The 20,666-nt window shown below is 41.9% G+C and overlaps 1 protein-coding gene across 11 annotated transcripts in view; it reads right to left on the reverse strand.

Moving 5' to 3' along the window:
* Positions 1 to 20,666, reverse strand: part of LOC108620087 (uncharacterized) — a 241,107-nt gene that overhangs the window by 121,236 nt on the left and 99,205 nt on the right. For 8 of the 11 annotated variants that reach the window (XM_089474705.1, XM_089474708.1, XM_089474700.1 and 5 more), the window contains one exon: positions 17,307 to 17,346. The gene's annotated coding sequence lies outside the window, so the exon portion shown is untranslated. Of the gene's footprint in view, positions 1 to 17,306; positions 17,347 to 19,362; positions 19,548 to 20,666 lie in introns of all 11 variants that reach the window. The other 3 variants (XM_089474703.1, XM_089474706.1, XM_018016957.2) reach the window with 2 other exon arrangements.

Here is a 20,666-nt window from a genome sequence, read left to right on the forward strand (position 1 = left end):
ATGAATGCTGCAAATGGAGCCGGCGTCAATCACTTGCAGATTGATGATATGGCTTTAACGCTCAAGAAATCAGAGCTGGACTTATAGGAGACGAATACTTTTCTGACTGACTGTAGAAGGGAAATAAATATGCATTTCACTCATACCAATACAAGCTGAAATGAATAACCTGTGCATGCTTAACCCAATGTGCGAATATGCTGGGCATATTAGAGGCCAACGATGGCACTACCGATAGTATCGATGGGTGCTCATATCGAGTGTTTCGATACTGATATATCGCGTCATTTATCAAATAGACTTAAGAACTCGAAGGTAATATTGGATAACGTTTTCATGCCTTATGCCTGAGCTCATGTGAATCAAAGATTCAATTTTAAATATTAAGTTTAAAATTACATATTATCCTTACAAATTAAAAAACAAAAAAAAAAAAAATTAAAATAGTCATAGTAATTAGTATTAGTATTACTTATTTTGTATTATTATTTTTTTAATATTTTTATATATATATATATATATATATTTTTTTTTTATTGCATACCGATTTTTTTTATATATTATTTACTTTGAAGCTTAATATGAAGGCAATTGTGAGTTTTCCACAAATTTAATTTGAAAAAAAAAAATGAAATAAAATAAATAAATAATAATAAGATTAATAATAATAATAATAATAATAATAATTGAAACAAAAATAATGTAATTTTATGGTGATTATTATATAATTTTTTTATAGTAGTTTTATATAAGTATATATATATATATATATATATATATATATATATATATATATATATATATATATATATATATATATATATATATATATATATATATATATATATATATATACATATTTTAAATAAAAACTAAAAAAAAGTCTGCTTCGAATCCAAGGTTTTATTTAAAGACTAAATTTTTAATTTACAAATTCCTGCATAATAAATTAATAGAAAGTATTTATTTACTTAATCATTTTTATTTTAATCATTTTAATAAATTAAAATTTGTTTTTCATTTTCTTTATTATTTATTTAAAATAATTCATTTTCAAATATAATAAGAAAAATTTGTTTCATAAGCTATAAATAGAGCCGTTGAGACTATCGGTAAAACCATCGATAGTATTTGAGCAATCATCGAATGATTTAACAGCTCTGTGAGTGCTTCGGCTAAACTTCAGCCAGAATCGCTTAGCTCTAGCAAATCGTTTGATTTGCCCAAGCCTTATCACAAGGTGGCATGACTAATCCGTTTGCTCTGCGGCATATCCTTTGCTCTGCTTACACAATTGAACACATGTCCAATTAGCAATTGGTTTCGACTCCTGCTGCTGCTGCTGCTGCTATTGCAGCTATTGCTTCAGGTCCCACGCTTGCAGTCGTTGCTGCATTTCTACCTTGCTACAAGACCGCAAATGGCCAGAGCCGGAACGAGCCGGGCCAAATGAATCCATGTCATGGCCTGGCCGTGTGGACGATGGGGCGAGTGCGCGTTGCAGCTGAATGTTTGGCTGGCCGTTAGCGATATGCTTTTACCGTTGGCAGCCGAACATTAACCAAAGTGGTCGCGCTCCATTTTCAACCGGATTTTAATGGTTATGCTACTTATCATGTTCTACAACGACTGCGCCACGGGCAACAACAACAACAAGCTGCGAACAAATCGACAACGCGGGCCTAGCAACAGCTCTCTTACACAGGTGGCATGAGCATATTGTATCGGAAATAGTTGCATTTGTAGGACTTAGCGGGAGTTTCAAGCTGAATAGAGGAGGCAAGCGAGCGAGTGTTATGTAGAGGAAGCTTCTAGGAAATGGGATTTGGTATAGTCGGTGCACTGCATCTCCTAGGAATCCAGAATGGAATCTGTCTATCATCTATCTATATATCTCTCACTCTATATGTGTCTATCTCTCACTCTTTCGATATGTATGTATATAAATCCCCCTCAGTCTCTCTCTCTATCACTCTATCACTCTGTGTCTTTTTCACTCTATATATACATATATCTCCCACGCTCTCTCTATCTCTTTTTAACCCACTTTGTCTCTCTCATTCTATATATGAATGTTTTCCTCTCTATCAATTTCTGTCTCTCTCACTCTATATATATCTCCCTCTCTGTCACTTTCAGTCTCTCTCTCTCTTTCTCCCTCTCGCTCTTTCTCTCTCTCTCTCTCTATACATATATACCTTATATATCCCTCATTATCTCTGCGCCCACCTCTCTCTTTCTCTTTGCCCCTCTCTCACTCTCTGTTTTCTTCCTTGTATACCTTTCTAAGAGCATCTCTCTTTCTTACTCTCTCTCTCTCTCTCTTTCCCTCTCTCTCTCTCCCCCCATCTCTTCCAGTCACTCTGCACTTGTTAGGGTATCTCCTAGTCTTGCCGACTCAACTCTTGCACCCAGACTCTTTTTCTCTGCTCTTCTTTTTTTTTTTTTTTTTGGTAAGGTGCAGCAGCTATTCAAAAGCAGCTCGCGCCAGCGAAGCTTTCGTGGCTACAATTTTTTGCTGGCCAAATGGCCAACTGGCCAAATGGTAATGCACAGCGAGTGGGGCGTGATTCAGTAATGGAAAACCTAAAATAAAAAGAAAGGTAGCAAAAAAAAACAAGTAAGAACGTTGCAGTCGGGCGTTACCGACTGCGGAATACTCATTCACATCCCATCAACAATTTAGTAGTTAAGTTTCGTTCTAATACTGTAGAATATACAGGTTTTTCCGATTTGCCACGCCCCAACTGGGCGTAGACACCTCATTTTTGGTCAGTTTTTAGAAAGAGATAACGTTACCCTAACTGCAAAGTTTGAATGCTTACCCTAAAAAAATGTGAAAATTACAGGGTATTTTTCGATATGCCACGCCCCTAAAGAGGCGTAAAAATTATTTTTGGGGAATCGATAGAGGAGGCTACCAGTAACTCAACTATCCAAATTTGAAGCTTCTAGCTATTATACTTTAGGAGATATAAACTTTTGCGGTTTGCCACGCCCCCTGTGGGCGGACATATATCCGACAAAACTTTTTGGTCTTGGGTGATCAGTCCGAGTATATATACAAAATTTGAGGTCTCTGCCATCAATAGTGTCAAAAATATAGGAGAATTTAAAAAATCACTATATCTTCAGGTCCGATTTGCCACGCCCCCAACGGGCGTAGACTTATAATTTATCTTCAGACTTTATAGAATCATACCATTAGCTGACGTGCAAAATTTCAGCATTCTAGGTTTACAACTTTAGGAGATACAGTTTTATCCGATTTGCCACGCCCCCAATGGGCGTAGATATATCCGCCATAGCTCGTGATCTTGGGTGGTCAACGCGGACCTACATACCAAGTTTCAGCTTTCTAGCTCTTCAACAAACATGATTTCTGGTATATCGGAAAATGCATTTTCCGATTTGCCACGCCCCTAGTGGGCGGATCGGGAAAATTTTAACACTTTATAAATCGGAGATATACACAAGTATGTGTTCCAAATTTCAAGTCTCTAGCTTCAATAGCGCCGAAATAGATTGCGTTCATACGGACAGACGGACAGACGGACAGACGGACAGACGGACGGACAGCAAGACGGACATTGCACAAAACCAATATACTGATTCACTTTCGTGAATGAGTATAAAAAAAAAAAGGCGCTGGGAGACTGACCCAAATATGTTTGCGCAAATGAGTTTGGCGGCCATTTAATGATTTGTTTGCTTAGCTCGAAATCGAATTACGAAAGGACAAAAACAAAAAGGTGGAAAAAAGGAGAAAACCAAACGAACCCATTGCAGCCCGAAGGACTCGCGTCCTGGCTAACCAGGTGGACATCGCACGTATGTAATTTGTCGTCTGCGGCGGAAATTTGCACGGAACCAGCACACAAAACAGAAGCAACAGCAGCAGCAGCAGCAGCGGCGACGGAAGGAAAAAAAACCCAACAAAAATAAAACAAAATAAAAAGGCAGAGATTCCTGACCAGGTTAGCAGCCCAGTCGAGTTCCGCCTTGACCCGCAGGCACTGCAAATGCTGTCTATAAATAAATTAGCATGGCAAACAAGTTGCCAACTTTGCTGATCTCTCTGTGTGTGTGCAGGTATAGGTATGTGTGTGTGTGTGTTTGGGTGGGTGTGCGGCTTGTTACGGCTAAAAAGCTGTTTCCGCAATGAGTTTGCTTCCTGTCCATAAGGACATCGGCTGGGCTGTGGATGTGGATGTGGCTGCTGCCATTGACAACTCAGCTAAAACTAAATGTGCTGCACGACACTGCTGCAAAATGTAGGCAGCGCCACTGACATTGTGGGCGTGGCAGTTGTACCAGTAGCGCAACGAAAAAAAAAAAAAAGAAAAAAAAATCTAATTTCCTGTGAACAACATAAAGTAAATGTTTCAAAAGTGACGCCCCTGGGCCAGTGAGGGGGCATAGACACACACACACACACACATGCATGACTCTATGTGTGTGTGTGTGTGTGACAACATTGCCACTAGCATTGGTGGTAACAAATGCTCGACGCTGCCCGCCATTTTCCATTTTGGGCCTGGCACATTTTTGCCGCCTCTGGCATAAGTTATGAGCGGCGACCAACAGCTGCGGGGCCCAAACAGGAAGCTGCAGGCAGGAGGCAGGAGGCAGGGGGCAGGAGCCAGGAGGCAGGAGGCAGCGATTGCAGCAGATGGATAGGGGAGTGCAGGGGGTGGTGGACTGTCGGCTATGGGGCTCGTCGCAGCTCGTCTTCTACACGCTGTAACTGGCATGAAACATGTGACCAAAGTCGTTGGCCAAGCCGCGACAGCTCTGACCAGCACACACGCTGCCGCCCCCTGTCGGCGGCAGACGAAACCACAGGTCAGCAGCAACAACGAGAATGAAATAAAATGTATAAAAAACAACAACAACAACAACAAAAACAGCAGCAAAAACCAAAACGTCACAAGAAAAATATCCAAAAATACAAAAAGAGAAACGAGCAACAACAACGACGGAAAAATGCCAAACAAAGCGAAAAAACGTTTAACGAAGCGTCGAAAAAAGGAATTGCGCAGATTATTTAAGCACGAGGCAATTTCTGGAGTTGTACACAACAAAAGGGATACACAGCCACAGCTGTGTGTGTGTGTGTGTGTGTGTGTTAGCCTAGACCAGCCTAGCCCTAACCAGGGCGCGTGTCAAGTGAGTGATAAATTTACTGAAGCAGACGAAATGAAAAGCAAATCCCAAACGATTTTAAGGTAATTCAAAAACTAAACTCAACTAGTTCAGGCCAAGCTAACATTGCGGCTAATTAAAATGCTGCCGAATGCCAGGTTAAAGGATCTGCATGGCAGCCATGCTTGAGCTGAGGCGATAATACATACATATATCTTGCAAAGTTATCATTGATCGTTTGTCTTTCGGCTCAGGCGCTCCTCATGCAGAGAGCAAGGCAGGCAACGGGCTAACAAAGAACACAGAAAATACAGCAAATACAACAAATACAACAACTACTACAACAGCAGCTAGCAGAGTCCCATGTGGTAAGGCCGCAAAAGGAAGAGCGAAAAACCGCAAGCTGTGGCAGCAAAAAGGTGTACGTCGCTCTCCAAGGACATTAGCACGTGTGAGACTCTGTGTGAGTGTGTTGGTGTCTGTGTGTGTGTGTGTGTGTGTATGCGTGGAAATTGGCTAAAACGGATTTACACAAATTTATCAACGTGGCAAAGTCAAAGCCAACGAAGCAAAGCCGCAGCCACGAGCCAAAGCGGAAAGAAAGTGTCAAGTGTGTGACACACACACACACACGCACACACACACACACACACACACACACACACACACACACACACACGTATACAAATAGAACGGAAAACGGAAATGAATCATTTCATTAGAGTTGGCAACGCCTACGACATGGGCAGGGGACAGCCGTATCGAATCAGAACTGAGAAAGAGAGCGAGAGAGAGAGAGAGAGAGAGGGTGAGAGAGTGAGGCAGCTGCTCAATAAGAAGTAGGTGTGAGGGCGCATTGGGGGCGGCATTGGGGCCACGATATGCGACCCAAGAAATTGCTAAGTAAAATGTGTTTGACACTTAACGTAGGTCGCCGACATGGGCAAACGGGTCTGCGGATATGGACGCGGATGTGGACGTGGATGTGGATGTAGCTGTGGCTGTGGCTGTGACTGCCAATGCGTCGGCGGATGCGAACGAGACAAGAATCCGCTTGACCGTGGGGTTGGAGCCAAAAGGATCCGCATCCACTTGCCGTTCGCCTCAATTGGCTCTCAGGTGCGCCACAGCACCGCTTCAGCCCGCTGCACTTGAACACGTGTTTTGCGGCCCCAGCGCCAGACGCAACTCAATTTAGCTAAACTAACCCGAACTTGACGCACTTCAAATATACGAACTTTCTTCTTCTTGTTCATTTTTTTTTCTTAGCCTCCACTTTAACCCTGACAAATGAAGCTAAAACACAGCGCGAAGCAAAATCCTCAAGTTGACAGCGTTCAAAAGCAGAAATTACTGAATGTGTTTAGCGTTTCGTGTGTGCAGAGGGTGGCGAAAATAAATTAAGAGAAATTACAAGCAATCAAAATTGCGAGAAATTGAAATGAAAAGGAGATTTTTATAGCATTTTATATATTTTATATAAGCTCATTTCAAAACTAAAAACAAATAAGAAATCTTATTGAAATTAAGCATTTGATTTTGATGAAATTGAGGCAAAATAAAGCAGCAGAAAAAATAAAAATAATAATAATTAAAAAAAAATCATGAGATATAAGAGATAATACTAATTATTTTTAGTTTCTGTTTATGTAAAGCAATAGAATGGATAGAATAGAATAAAATTGTACTACACTAAAAAAAAAATATAAAAAAAAATCAAAAGACAATTAAGAGATAATATGAACTATTTTTATTTAAAAACAAAAAAAAAACAAAAAAAAAACAAAAAAAAAAACCAAAATATATATAAATAAAAAATAAAATTTTTAAATATTTTTTTTTTACTAAAAATAATTATGTAATAATAAAAAAAAAATATTACAAATAAAAATAATAATAATAAAAAAACAATACAAAATTATTGTAGAACTATTGCTTGAATGACAAGAAAACATTCGAAGTGTATATTGAAATTAACATTCATTTATATCAATATATAAATGTATATATCACTAAGTTTATATAATAGTGCTCATATTTCATAAAAATCCTAAAAACAAAGTGAAAATCAAATATTAAAAATTATGAAACTTAACCAGAATAAAAATCACAGCGTCACGCTGGAGCAACCTTCTCCTTTGCACAGCGCAAATTTAAATATTCATTTTGTTATGTTTGGGGAATATCCTTAATAACTTCATTAAAAGAAATAATTAAGCTAAAGACGTTTTCCTTTCTTTTAGGCCAAGGTCTGTGGGAGCCGCGAAACTGCGCTGCAAGTGCGGAGCTTCTAAACATAAATAAAGCTATATACACATACACATATACAGATATATATATTTATTTGCATATACATACATACAATAAATACATTGAAAATTTGAGTTCCTTTTGCGTAACAGCTCAAGCAGAAACTGGTCCATTTTTTGACTGCTTCGATTTCTGCTAATCAAATTGGTTTTCTGCTTGGGTCGCACTGGCGTATGAATAATATTCTGTTTTATGGAGCACATAACAAACACACGCACACACACACACACACACACACATAGGCACACATGCGCCCAAGAAAAAGGCACTTTCTTTGTGCATGACAATGTGTGTGTGTGTATGTGTGTGTGTGTGTGCATTAAATACAATTGAATTCTTGATGCTTTGCGCGATAAGAAGACGAAACGCTTTTATGTTTATTCATAACACTGTGGACGGACGTTCAAAAGAAAGCAACAACAACAAAAATGTATAAATAGAAAAGAAATGTGTAAAGAGAAGAATGGCAGCTCGGCATTCGCATCCGCATCCGCATCCGCATTGGAATACGTCGCACCCCCAATTCCCAATACCCAATGCTCAATTCCCAGAGCAAGTACCCCTTTTAGCCGCTTACCCTCATTGTTGCAAAATGCCTCACCCACACACACACACACACACACACACAAACACATACATATTGTGTGTAAACACGTTTGACTGAAGCATTTGACTGCCATTTTTTGCATATCTTTCAATGCGTATCCTTGATGTGTCTATCTTCCTTTCTCTCTCTCTCACTCCCTCTCTCTCTCCCTCTATCTCTTTCTTTCTCTACTCTGTCACTCATTTCAATGGCAGCTGCTTGTTAAATCACAAAATTCGTAAACGTAATGAGCGCCCATTTACGTCAAGCCTCCCCTCCTGACACGCCTACTGGCTGGCTTGCGCCTCAGCGTATGCAGCAGTTTTTTTGTTGCTTTTGCCTCATGTTTACAAAGTGCTGAGGCGTCAAGTACAGTCACAGTTCAACAATCACCTGCGCATTGTTGATTAACAGATGAGCTGGCGCTGTAGCCGCACCGTAATCGTGGCACGATTGCGCCACGCCCACCATGACAAGAAGCCATCCAAGTAGTCGTCACACACTCCGACTCTGTTTGCCGTTGACTGAGGCAGTTACTTAATCCGGGCAACCAGACAAACATCTTTCAATATGAATTTCAACGGCTTGTCAAGCTGCTGCCTTTTTCAGTTGACTCTGTGATACCTCAGTGGCTTCCCACTGCTGCAGCAACGATAGCCTCTACCGATCCCCCTCTCTCTCTCTCACCCTCTCTCTCACTCTCTCTCTCTCCTTTCAATTGCTGACTGCTATGTTTGCTGCTCTTCGGCATTTCTATTACATTACTGATTGTTTTTGTGTATGTGTGTGTGTGTGTGTGTGTGCCTGCCCGTTGTCGTTCAGTGTATCTTTCAGTCAGCCTCCGCTGCCCTCTGTCTGCCCCCTGTGCCCCATAGTCCTTGTGTCTCAGCCGTTTGTCCTGTCGTTGGATTTCAGTCGTATTTTTGCAATATTTTGTTTACTATTGGCACGGCTGCTTCTATCATCAATCCATTGCCTTTCTCCAAATCTCTCTCTACATGTATGTGTGTGTGTGTGTGTGTGTGTGTGTTATTCCAACTGTCGTTTACCATTCATTCTGGATAAATACAAAATGAAGATGATCCTTCGGGAGCTTTAGTTATTTAATTTCAAATGTAGTAAATTTAATCTAGCAAACAGCTCTTCTTCGTGTCTGTGTGTGTATGTGTAGTTTCTCTGTGTATGTGTGTGTCTGTATGTTAGCCTAGGCTTCGACTGTTTCCCTCGTAATGGTCTGTTCTTTTGGCCAAGTCTCATATAAAATACGCTACAACTTTCCAACGGGGGAATCTATTTACTTTTGCCTCTTCTTTTTTCTCTGTGTTTTATTTGCTCGCCTCTCCTGACTTACGTGACTCCTACTATCATCCCATACCTCGCCCCACCTCCTCATCCCACTCCCCTCTATATCACCCTCATAGCTCTTCTAGACTGCTCTCTTTATTCTAGTTTTCGGTGTTGCCTTCGCTATTGTCATTACTGTTGCATTGCTTGCACTACCCTAACAGCTGAGCCGTATAACTGGAGGGTATGAGATGAGAGATATAGAAATATATATTTCTGATCAGCATTTATATGGAATGAACTTCAAGTCTTCTTTAGTCTTCTATCAAGGCTCACTTTAAACTTAGCTTAGGCCAATCTATTTCTGATTCTTAGAGTTAGCTTTTAGCCTTTTTATAGCTCATATCGTATCGCCGTGATCATCGAATGTCGCTGACCTGCAAAGGGTATTTCGTCTTTGGCCTAGGCCCGCCTTTAGCAAAATCCCAGCTCGTCGTCGTCGAAATCTATCTATTTTCTTGTGTCTCATGCACATGTCCTGCTGACAGGCTCAGTCACACAAGCGGACAGTTGGTATTTTCATGCGAGTGTGTGTGTGTGTGTGCTGCTTCTCATTGCGTCTCCAAATGCGTTTCGCCGCCTTTGGCGCTGGCACTCTGGCCCGGGTCTGGTCCCAGCTCCTGCTCCTGCTTCTGCTCCTGCTCCTGCCCACACACAGGCAGTCTGTTTGCACTGTTTGCCCACTTTAGCAGCAGCTGGCCGACGAGCGCAGAGCGCAGAATGCAGAATGCAGGGTGTAACGGGCGGACGTAAAGACGCCCGGACGTGCAATGGAGGCGAGCTGCATTCGTGCTATGGCTAGAGCCCCGTCGACGTTTGTTTGCTCATCATGTTTGCCTACTGCTGCCTATTTATCTTTGGACAAGCTGCGTCCATCCATGAGCTGTGCTGCGCTCTGCGCTCTGTGCTCGACGCTCGGCGCTCTGCTTCGTCCCGGTCGTCACTTTGTTATTGCTGCATTATCTTTCAAATGGCATATTTATAGGATTTTGCTAGCTTTCTCATTGCCACCTCCCGCTCGCTCGCTCCCCACCTCTTTCTCTCCCTCTCTCTCTCTCTCCCTCTCTGTCGCTTTCTCCCTGGGGAGCGAGCGAGAGACAGAGATCAATGCACAGTCTCACACTGACAGTCGGAGACAGGCGCATAGTTTATTGGCAGTGCCTTAGAGCGCTTGATGCGCATTTCCTCAATCAGCTTCAGTTCCAGAGGCAACGACAAGGTCCTGCAACTGTAAACAGCCAAACAAGCGTCACGCTCGCGCAGCCAGCACCAGCAGAGCCAACAGCAGGAGTCGTCAGGTGCTGTCCAGGGCAGCCAACAACAGCTCAGACCCCGCCCAGCCCTCAGCCCATGCATGCTGGCCAACAGACTGCACTGTGTGCCTAAGCCCCGCAGTCCAAGCAATTTGAAGATCTTAAGATTGCCTGCGACGAGTTTTCAATATAAATTTCCCGAGTAAAGCACTGAAATTGATACATATGCCAAGCCGATGGGAATGTGGATGGGAGTGAATGGGCGCAGTAAAGACAATTTCCAAAGATTATTCTGATTTATTTATAGGGAGTTGGAGGAACTGCATTAGTAAGCCTGGGATTAATATGATGAGAGGAAAACTATTTGTGAAAATCAAATGAATTGGCATGGAAATTAATTCTATTTCTACTTCTACTTCTACTTCTACTTCTACTTCTACTTCTACTTCTACTTCTACTTCTACTTCTACTTCTACTTCTACTCTACTTCTACTCTACTTCTACTTCTAACTATCTACTTCTACTTACTTTCTACTTCTACTTCTACTTCTGACTTCTACGTCTACTTCTACTTCTACGTCTACTTCTACTTCTACTTCTACTTCGTACTTCTACTTCTACTTCTACTTCTACTTCTACTTCTACTTCTACTTCTACTCTACTTCTAACTTCTACTTCTACTTCTACTTCTACTTCTACTTCTACTTCTACTTCTACTTCTACTTCTACTTCTACTTCTACTTCTACTTCTACTTCTACTTCTACTTCTACTTCTACTTCTACTTCTACTTCGACTTCTACTTCTACTTCTACTTCTATCTACTTCTACCTTCTACTTCTAAATTCTAACTTCTACTTCTACTTCTACGTCTACTTCTACTTCTACTTTCTACTTCTACTTCTACTTCTACTTCTACTTCTAGCTACTCTACTTCTACTTCTATACTTCTACACTTCTACTTCACTTCTACTCTACTTCTAACTCTCTACTTCTACTTCTACTTCTACTTCTACTTCTACTTCTACTTCACAATCTCTCTACTTCTACTCTATTCTACTTCTACTAAACATTCACTCTAAACTGACATTACTACTGCTAACTGTTTACTACTTACTTCTACGCTACTTCTACTCCACTCTGACGTTCTGCTCGTTAACGTTGGTTGCCCCCTGTGCCTCAGGCCCTGCCAGTTCGAGTAGAGGCAATGTGTGCTTAACCATTCCATTTATCGTAAATTCATTTTCTCAATTGGCTGCCGTCCATTTCGATGTCGTTGTACTTATCGCTGTCATCGGCGGGCTTGGCCATATTTTATTTGTGTTTGCTTATTTATTTGTACTCTCTCTCTCCCTCCTCCCTCCTCCCTTTCCCCTCTGCCCACTCCTTCTCTGACTCGCATGTGTAAATATTTTATTTTCTGCTCATTTTTATTATATTTGCTCCAGTGGACGGCTGGCTGGAATGGACGCGCGCCTGTACCTCTGGCTGCTGGCCTGCTTACTGGAACGCAATTCGTTTGACTTATGCGGCACATAAGAAATCAATACGAACGCTGCCCAGCGCAGCCGAGCTGAGTGTCCTGCTGTTCCTTTGCTTTTTATGACAGCACAGCAAAAATCAAAGTGCTGCACGTGGCGTATGAGTAATGCGGCATTTGCGCATTCAAAACGCTCGCCGCTTGGTTGTTTCTCAAATCCGCTTGCTCCACTGACCAAGTGGCGCTGTCTGTTGTCTGCTTTCTGTTTTCTGTTGTCTGTTGTCTGTTTTCGGTTCTCTGTTGACTGCTGTCTGCCATTTGTTAGCCAGCTCGAGCTCAAAGTCAGTTTACGTATTCAATCAGCTAACAGCGCACGAAAAAGGTTCAAGTCAGCAGCTCTCGAATTACAAATGCGAGCTGATAGCTTCAAGCTAGCAAAAATTTCATTAATTTTCATTTATACGATAATGGGAAATTCAATTTCCCATGCACATCGGTCGTCCGACACATTTCCAATGCTCACACACTTTCTCGCTCCATCTCACCCTATCTCTCTCTCTCTCTGCCTCGCTCACTGTCTCTAGATGTTTTGCTCGAAGGCAAGAAAGGGGTAATGAAAATGACAATGGCAGTGGGAAATGCTAATGGCAGTACGCACAAACACACAAACACAAACACACAAACACACACAGACACACACACACACATAACTGCAAATGCGTAGTTCGTGGCGTCTGCTTCGATTATCATTTTTGTACTCTCTCTCTCTCCCTCTCTCTCTCTCTTTCTCTCTCTCGCTATCTCTCTATCTCTTTCTGTTGTTGATTACTTAGCGATATCGACAGACACTTGCCAAAAGCAGCAGAAAAAGAGTGAAAATAAAAGAAATTATATATATAAAAGAGACTCGCAAAATCGCTCAACTATTTCAATAGTCGTGTAAGCATCTGGGATAAGGTCAATAAAAACTATTCGAGAACTATTTGAATTCGCCCAGTGACAGGCAGCTAAGCATTTTACATTGTCAAATCGTTCGGGGCAGCAAGCCATGGCCAATGCAGCGAAACAAACATATTGAGCACGAAACGTGCAACCGGAACAGTTAAACAAGCGCTAAGAGAAACGAGCCAAATACGAGCAAGACATAGATAGACAAATAGTTGGCCAAGTAAATATTAGCAACGTTTCTGCTTTTTGCTTTTTGCTATTTGCGCATTTTATTGCTTAATCGCATGCTTGAAATTTAAAGAACGATATTGCACGACGAGGTGATACCCTATGATATGCGAGAAATGCAAAAAGCAGATCCATTCATTGAATTCATTCTATGCTTCATTTATGTGTATAAATATATATGTATAATATACAGGCAACAGATAATCACACACATACATAATCACACGCTGTTCGGGACTGCACGACTAGGAGATACCCTAAGCAACGCAAAAAGCTGATCTATTCATTAAATTCACGCAATGCTTCATTTATATAAAAATATATCAAATACAGACAATAGATACGCACACACACACACAATCACACACTCATACACACACAGAAACGCACGCGCTCTGCTTACTGCGCAATTAACGCAGCCACTGTGCTTTGGGGCTTTACTTTATGAACTTAACCGTTGAATAAATTTGCCTCTAGATGGACTTTCTTCATTATGCTTTCAGGGCGTGTTAATGACATACAAATGTGTGTATTTGTGTGTACCCGTTTTTTGCGAGCACTTAGCGGGAGGGGAGCGGGAACCAAAACGCTGAATACAAAATCTCTGCATTTATCACAAGGATTTTCTCAACACTCTAGCCATTACGTTATTCCATTTGCGCTTGATAGAGTCGAGTTATCGATTTTTATCGATAATTGTTTAATATGATGAAACATGAGCAACTAGATTATAAACACAAGTATATATAAAGTCTCTAGCTGCTGCTCTACATATAATTTCAAATATCACCGGAATATCGACAGCGAGACCGATAAATGTAGGGACTGACAATGGTCAGGTGGATATAGCTGGATATAGATATAGCTCAGCTCGTCGTCCTGCTGCCACGCCTCCTCCTGTCTATTACATACACTGTCACAAGCCCAATATGTATATACTAAAGTACCATTTTCAGTTCATTCAAGGCATTCGAATAGTATTCTGTAGTTAATGAGCTGCTCTATAAAGGAAATGGTCATTCCAAACGAATCGATTTTCCTGCCTGCTGCATAACTCAGCCATCAATTCACTTGTCCAACTTTAAATGAAATGATTTACATATTCAATCATGGAGCTGTCATCAAATCAGTTGAATGATGGCGCTTACTTATTGCAATTATCAACAATATTGCTTAAATCGAAAAAAAAAAAACCATTTAATAATAATAATATATACAATGTTTAACGGAAAGCGCTTATCCTTTAGCTGCCTATTAAAAATGCCTAAAAATTTAATAAAACCAGCTGATAAATATTCAGCAATTATACAAAACTGATTGCAATCATTGTATAGAGTTAAGCTCTGAAGTAATTATTGATATAAAAAAAAAAAAAAAAATAAAAAAAAAAATTAAGAAAAAAAAATTAAGAAAAAAACGTATTTAATTGATTAAAGTGTAAATTTGATATTCATACAAATAATTCAAAGTCATCAATTGATTTAATTGCTTTGCATTGTAATGAATGTGTTTGGGTTTAAGCCTCTGCTTAAATGCTTAATCACTTTAACTATTTAAAGTGATTCCAGCACAGCCAGCTTAATGGGCATTAACTCAAAGAGAAATTTAACCGCCGGCCCATCGTATACTCACACGATTCATACTGTGCACTCATTAATGCCGCTGTGAGTGCTTTTACATGCATGAATGGAATTGACATCGCCGGAAACACCTTTTTAATTTAATGTTTAGTTTTTATTATCGCAACGCGTGCAGAATTTATTAGCTCGACTCTGACTTTTATGTGCGCCCAGGCCATTCGGCTGGTCGGCCGCCCCCCCCCCCTGGCCCTACGCCTATGGCCGAGCCACCTACATGTCTGCTCCTGCTGGCTGGCCCGGCCCGAGCCTCGGCAGCTGGCTTTTGACCAGCGTTGCGCAATGAAATTATCTATCGAGGTCGAGATTCGCGCTGGAAATCTAGTGAAGGGTGAAGCATTAGCCTCGCTCAAGTTCAGAGACAGAGACAAAGAGGCAGAGGCAGAGGCAGATGCGGAGGCAGAGACAGAGGCAGAGGCAGAGACAGAATCAGCTGCTGGTCAGTGAATGCAGTGGGCAGCGTATCAAGTGAAACCATGAATTATTTATTTGTGTGGACATGAATTATTGTTATGAAGTTTATTGCAAACAAATTGCGTCCTGGGACAGTGGAAATCAATATCAAATAAATAAAAGCGCAAACAGTTTTTGTGGCTTTCACTGAAACAACAGAAACGTGGAGCGATATGCCAGCCAAGATATGCGGCGGGAGAGAGGGACAGAAAGAGAGAGAGAGAGGGAGAGGCAGATGGGTATAGCTAGAGGGATAAGGGCATAAGGTATGGTATATATAGGGCTTGCGAGAATCGCTGAGTTATACGCATAGCATGTCCCAACCAGCAGACAACAAAGCGTGTGCTCTCTCTATCTCTCTCTCTCTCTCTCGCTCGCTCTCTCTTTCTGTATGTGCGTGTGTGTGTGTGTGTGTACAAAGCCATCAACAACATGCACAGTATATGGGGTAACGCTGCGGGCGATTCATGAAATTTAATGAAGCAGGCAAACTAAGTGGGCTGAAGGATGAACGATGGCGTATGGCTGGCCCATGGGCTGGCTGTGTAAGGGGGCAGCGGGCGTGGCCTGAGGGGGGATGGGGGGATGGTTGGCGGGTCGGGGCTGGCGATGGGAATCTGCATGGTTGGATAACCCGCGAACAGTTGAAGCGATGGCACTGCCAAACGGATGTGGGATATACATACAAACATACATACATACATACATACATGCGTACATATATTTGAAGTTGCTTTTTAATTAAAATAAATATTTAATTGAAATTATAATTAGGAATTAGTTGCGGGCAATAAGTCAAAAGCACAGCCAACATCCAGCCAACATCCAGCTAACCAGCCACAAAGGCAACATGTCCACTCAGCCGAACGCTCTTTGTTGTTGCATTGCTAATGCCCTGCTGATTGGATCCACTGCCACGGCCACGTCCACGTCCATTGTGAATGTGAATGTGAATGTGAATGCGAGTGTGAGTGGCTATGGCTATGGCTATGGCTCATCTGGGTGTTGCTTGGCTGCAAATCAATTTGTGATTGTAAAAGAGATAAAAGCGATTGATCGAAGCACTCGCTGCTCAAACGCCCACACGCATGTGTTGTGTTGGGGGCGTGGCAATGTGCTGATACATACGCATACGATATTCGATTTCAATAACATTTACTGGCAATGCCTTGTGGCCGCCTTGCATTAGCCAAGAGCCGCCGACAGCCGAAACACTAATGTCCTTGCCATTAAGTGGAAGAGCCGTGGAGCCTTGGAGCCTTGAAGCCTTGAAGCATGGGACCATTGGAGCTGGGGCGATTTCCATATATGCTTACGGATTGCCATGACACCAGCACCAGCGGCGGTTTTTGATTACATAAAAAGCCCAAACACACACACACACACACACACACACACTCACACACACACACAACACCAATATCGAATGCAAAAAGGATGCGCATTAAGTAAATGAAGGAAAACCCATCTTGCTTTACACAAATCCACAAACTCGGAGAAAACTCATTTTCTGCCGCTTTTTAAATAATATTTTTAGCAGATGCTTGCATAGCGCTTGTAGATACCCAGTGAATATACAAAAAATACTTAAAATACTAGTCTCTGAGGTATTTAAATACAATTAATATAAATAAATGTATGCAATTTATTTTTCTAGATTTTGAGATGCCACCATCGCTAGCGATAGTTGCAACTATCGACTGGCGAAACTATCGAACGCATAGCAACTCCAATGGCCCGTGACTGCTTTCTGTTTGCTTTAAAGTCAGTTTGTGCCACGTTTATAGCCAAATGTTTAATACAAAATAAGGGCTTTAAGGACCTGCCGCTCTTAAAACCGTCTGAGTACATATAATTAATGCAGCATATTAAAACATTTTACAATTTGATTATGCTCAAAGAGAGAAGCGGAATTTGTAGTTACCTGCAAAGGTTGTTGGCGTCCTGTTGGCGCGTCTCCTCTTCTGGAAGAAACGAAAAGCGGAATACATAGAAATCAATTATATGGTTTTCATTCGGGTATTTATTCTAAGATGAATGTAAATTGTGTACAACGGTAATGCGTGGAGATGAGCTGCATTGTGGGGGTGGAGGGGGGAGAGGGAGAAGGAGAAGAAGGGAAATGCTAAGTGGCTTTTCCGTCGAGCTGCTCGCCTTGCGCATGCCATGCAAGGCACCAGACACAAGGCACAAGGATAACGAGACAGGATTACGTTGATGAATGCCACTGCCGCAGCAACTGTGCGCCAATGGAGTGGAGCAGGAGGCGTGGCGGCGTGCTGGCGTGCTGGCGTGCAGGCGTGCAGCAGCTGGCAGCTACGTGGGCGTGGCAATGGCAATGGCAGCTACAAAAGCAATTGCAGCTGCATTTTAATGCATTTTCATTGCAAGCTGCCGAGGTAGCTGGAAAAAAGGCAACAGAAAACAACGAAGCAGGAGTCGGCAAGACCTGAGCTCTGACTGACGCCCAGCGTGCCAGCGTGCCAATGGGCGTGGCCCGGCAAGAAAGTACAGCTGCAAACCGTTGGAATCCCATTTTGGCAATGGCCTCTCGGGCACACCAACCGAAGGATTGCAATTCTGAATGCTGAATAAGAGCTGCTCAGCACCGGCTCGAATGGCAATGGGGCGGGGGGATGGGGGTGTAGGTAGAGGCGATCGATCTGCAGTTAGCTCAATGACAATTGCAAATGAGCGAAGGGAGGCGCCAAGCACGCAACGTCTTGGGGGAAATGCGAAACGCTTAAACGAACGATAAGCAGCTAAGCAAGAGCATTAGCTGAATGTGTTCGACCTTTGCATTAATTGCAACAGCTGGAGCACATGGCATTATATGCGTAGATCATGTATCAATTACAGTTAGAGCCACAGGGATAGTTGAGCTAAGTAAATCAGCTCGTTATATGAAATGCAACCCGTATTAGTCTGCTGCTGCTGCTGCTGCTGCTGCTGCTGCTGCTGCTGCTGCTCCTGCTGCTTGCTGTTGCCGTCTCCTGGAGCTGGAGCAGTGTCTGGTGACAGACGCGGCCGTGAGCATAGATAAATCGTTGGTAAATTTTATATAATCTAATAACGAATTTATGGCTTTAGAGCGGGCGCATTGAGGCTGCCAACTGGCAATAAATACCAACAGGCGCTGGCCCAGACTCCTGCTCGGTCTCAGCTCCAGTCGCAGTCGCAGTCGATGTCTCAGCTTCAACGTGCCACTCAGTCGAGCAGATTCTGCTGCTGCCTGCAGCAATTTAAGCCCTATCTCTGTGTGTGTGTGTGTGTGTGTGTGTGTGCTTAACTGTATCGGCGCGTATGTTTCTGCTGCCAATCCGTTGAAAAGCGCTTGCCAATAAATGATGAGACATCGGCAATGGAGCAACGAGCAACGGCAGCAACATTGCAACTGCAGGATGGCAGCGACAGAGGCCGAGGCAGTGGCAGAGGCAGAGGCAGAGGCGGAGACAGAGACAGCAACAGTGACAGCAGCAGGAGTAGCTACAAAATGTAGGTATTGCTAGGGAGAGAGCATTAGCTCGCTTTTTATGCAGCCCTGAGCTTAATGAAATGAGTTTGTCGAACTTATTGCTTACTGAGGCATGCAACATGCCTCGCATAGCATGTGATATGGAAAGAGATACAGTGCAACTAATAGACACCGGGAGTTTGGGCAGACTCGAGCTGTCTACGAGGGGCTGAGATGGTATATGCAATTTATTTACATAGGGAGTGAGAGAGACAGAGAGAGAGAGAGGGAGGGAGAGCTAAAGAGCTAGAGTGAGAGCAATAGCGAAAGAGCGCGTGATTCCTATTTATTTATTTATCTATTTATTTAGAATAGGTATTGACAAAACTAGAGTCAACTTGGAGCTAGGCCACAAAGCTAAGTAATGTAAGCCAAATAAGCGCAGGGAATTATTGTGAGAAGTTGCCTTATATATATGTCTGATGTATGTACATACATATATGTACATGTACATTTAAATACATACCATGTATACATACTATATATACATATATATGTATATACGAAGTACAACACAAACTCAGAATTGAAACAAACTTAAAGCTCAGCTGTCGCTCACTGTGATGTTAAATGGCTAAATCTTTCTCCAATTAGCAGCCAATAATATTACCCACCCTTTGGGGTATTTAAGTTGTTGCCAGCTATGACAGACTGAAAGTATTGGAATATATTAATCAAAAATAAATATTAAAGAGTCTTAAGTATAAAATTAAAATAATTCATTTGATAAATATTAACTAAGAAAATGAATATATTAAAATCAAACAAAAATTTGACAGACTGAAAAATAAAATTAAATAACAGATATGATTCAATTTTAGATGAGGCATCTCTCCCTATATCTCATCTCCTAATCCAAATATATGCCACGCTTTCTCTCTCTCTCACCCCCCCCCCCCTCTCATACTTCCACTCACTTTTTATCTAACTAACTCTATATTTTATGCATTTTTCTTTACTCTCAAATGTGAAGCAAAGAGCTCAAGAATGTGGCATAAAGGGAGAAAACAGAAAATTTAATAGAAGAAGGGATTAGGAAATATTTCACATATCCCTATCTACTCTATATCCCTACAACTCAACTGTGAATCCTCTATATATTCATATATAGATATATATATACATATTTATAACTAACTCTATATCTCCCTTTCTATGTATGTCCCATCTCTGAATCCCATTTATTTATTAATTATTCCTTTTTCTTTATTTCCCATTTTTGTTTCTTAACCCTAATGAATCTCTATGTAATCTCTGTTTCAGTTTACAGTCCAAATTCGATGATTTGTGAAATGGACTGTTTAAGCCTGAGCATCTCGTGGTATAGCCAGTCCATCTTGTAGCATTTCAATATGTGTCCACGCGCTGCACAATTAAGATGAGCCGCGGGCCATTTGGCAAGTCAATCAGCCAATCAGCCTTGGTGCTGGCCAAGTTTTGCTGCCAGGCCCTGGGTGAGTGGGTCAGTGGGTGAGTGGTTGAGTGGGTGTGGGGCTACTTGGAAAACTTGGATGGCATTGTTGTATGCACAAACTTTTGCCAGGCGTTGCCGCTTGTTATCTGGTAAAACTTACACAATTGGACGAAGCGATTGCCCCAGCCATTAGCCAAGGCCAACGAGGCCAACAAGGCCAGCCAGCCAACTAGGCCAGCCGACCAGGCGACCGCCCAGGAACCCCTTTGAGCGAATGTAAACAGTTTCAAATTACACGAAGCAACTTTGTACTATTAACAAATTGGCACGCTGGGCCGCAGTTGTTGGATTGCGCA

The sequence above is a fragment of the Drosophila arizonae genome, chromosome X, assembly GCF_054131065.1.
Source record: "Drosophila arizonae isolate 15081-1271.41 chromosome X, UAZ_ARI_1.0, whole genome shotgun sequence".
Classification (NCBI taxonomy): domain Eukaryota; kingdom Metazoa; phylum Arthropoda; class Insecta; order Diptera; family Drosophilidae; genus Drosophila; species Drosophila arizonae.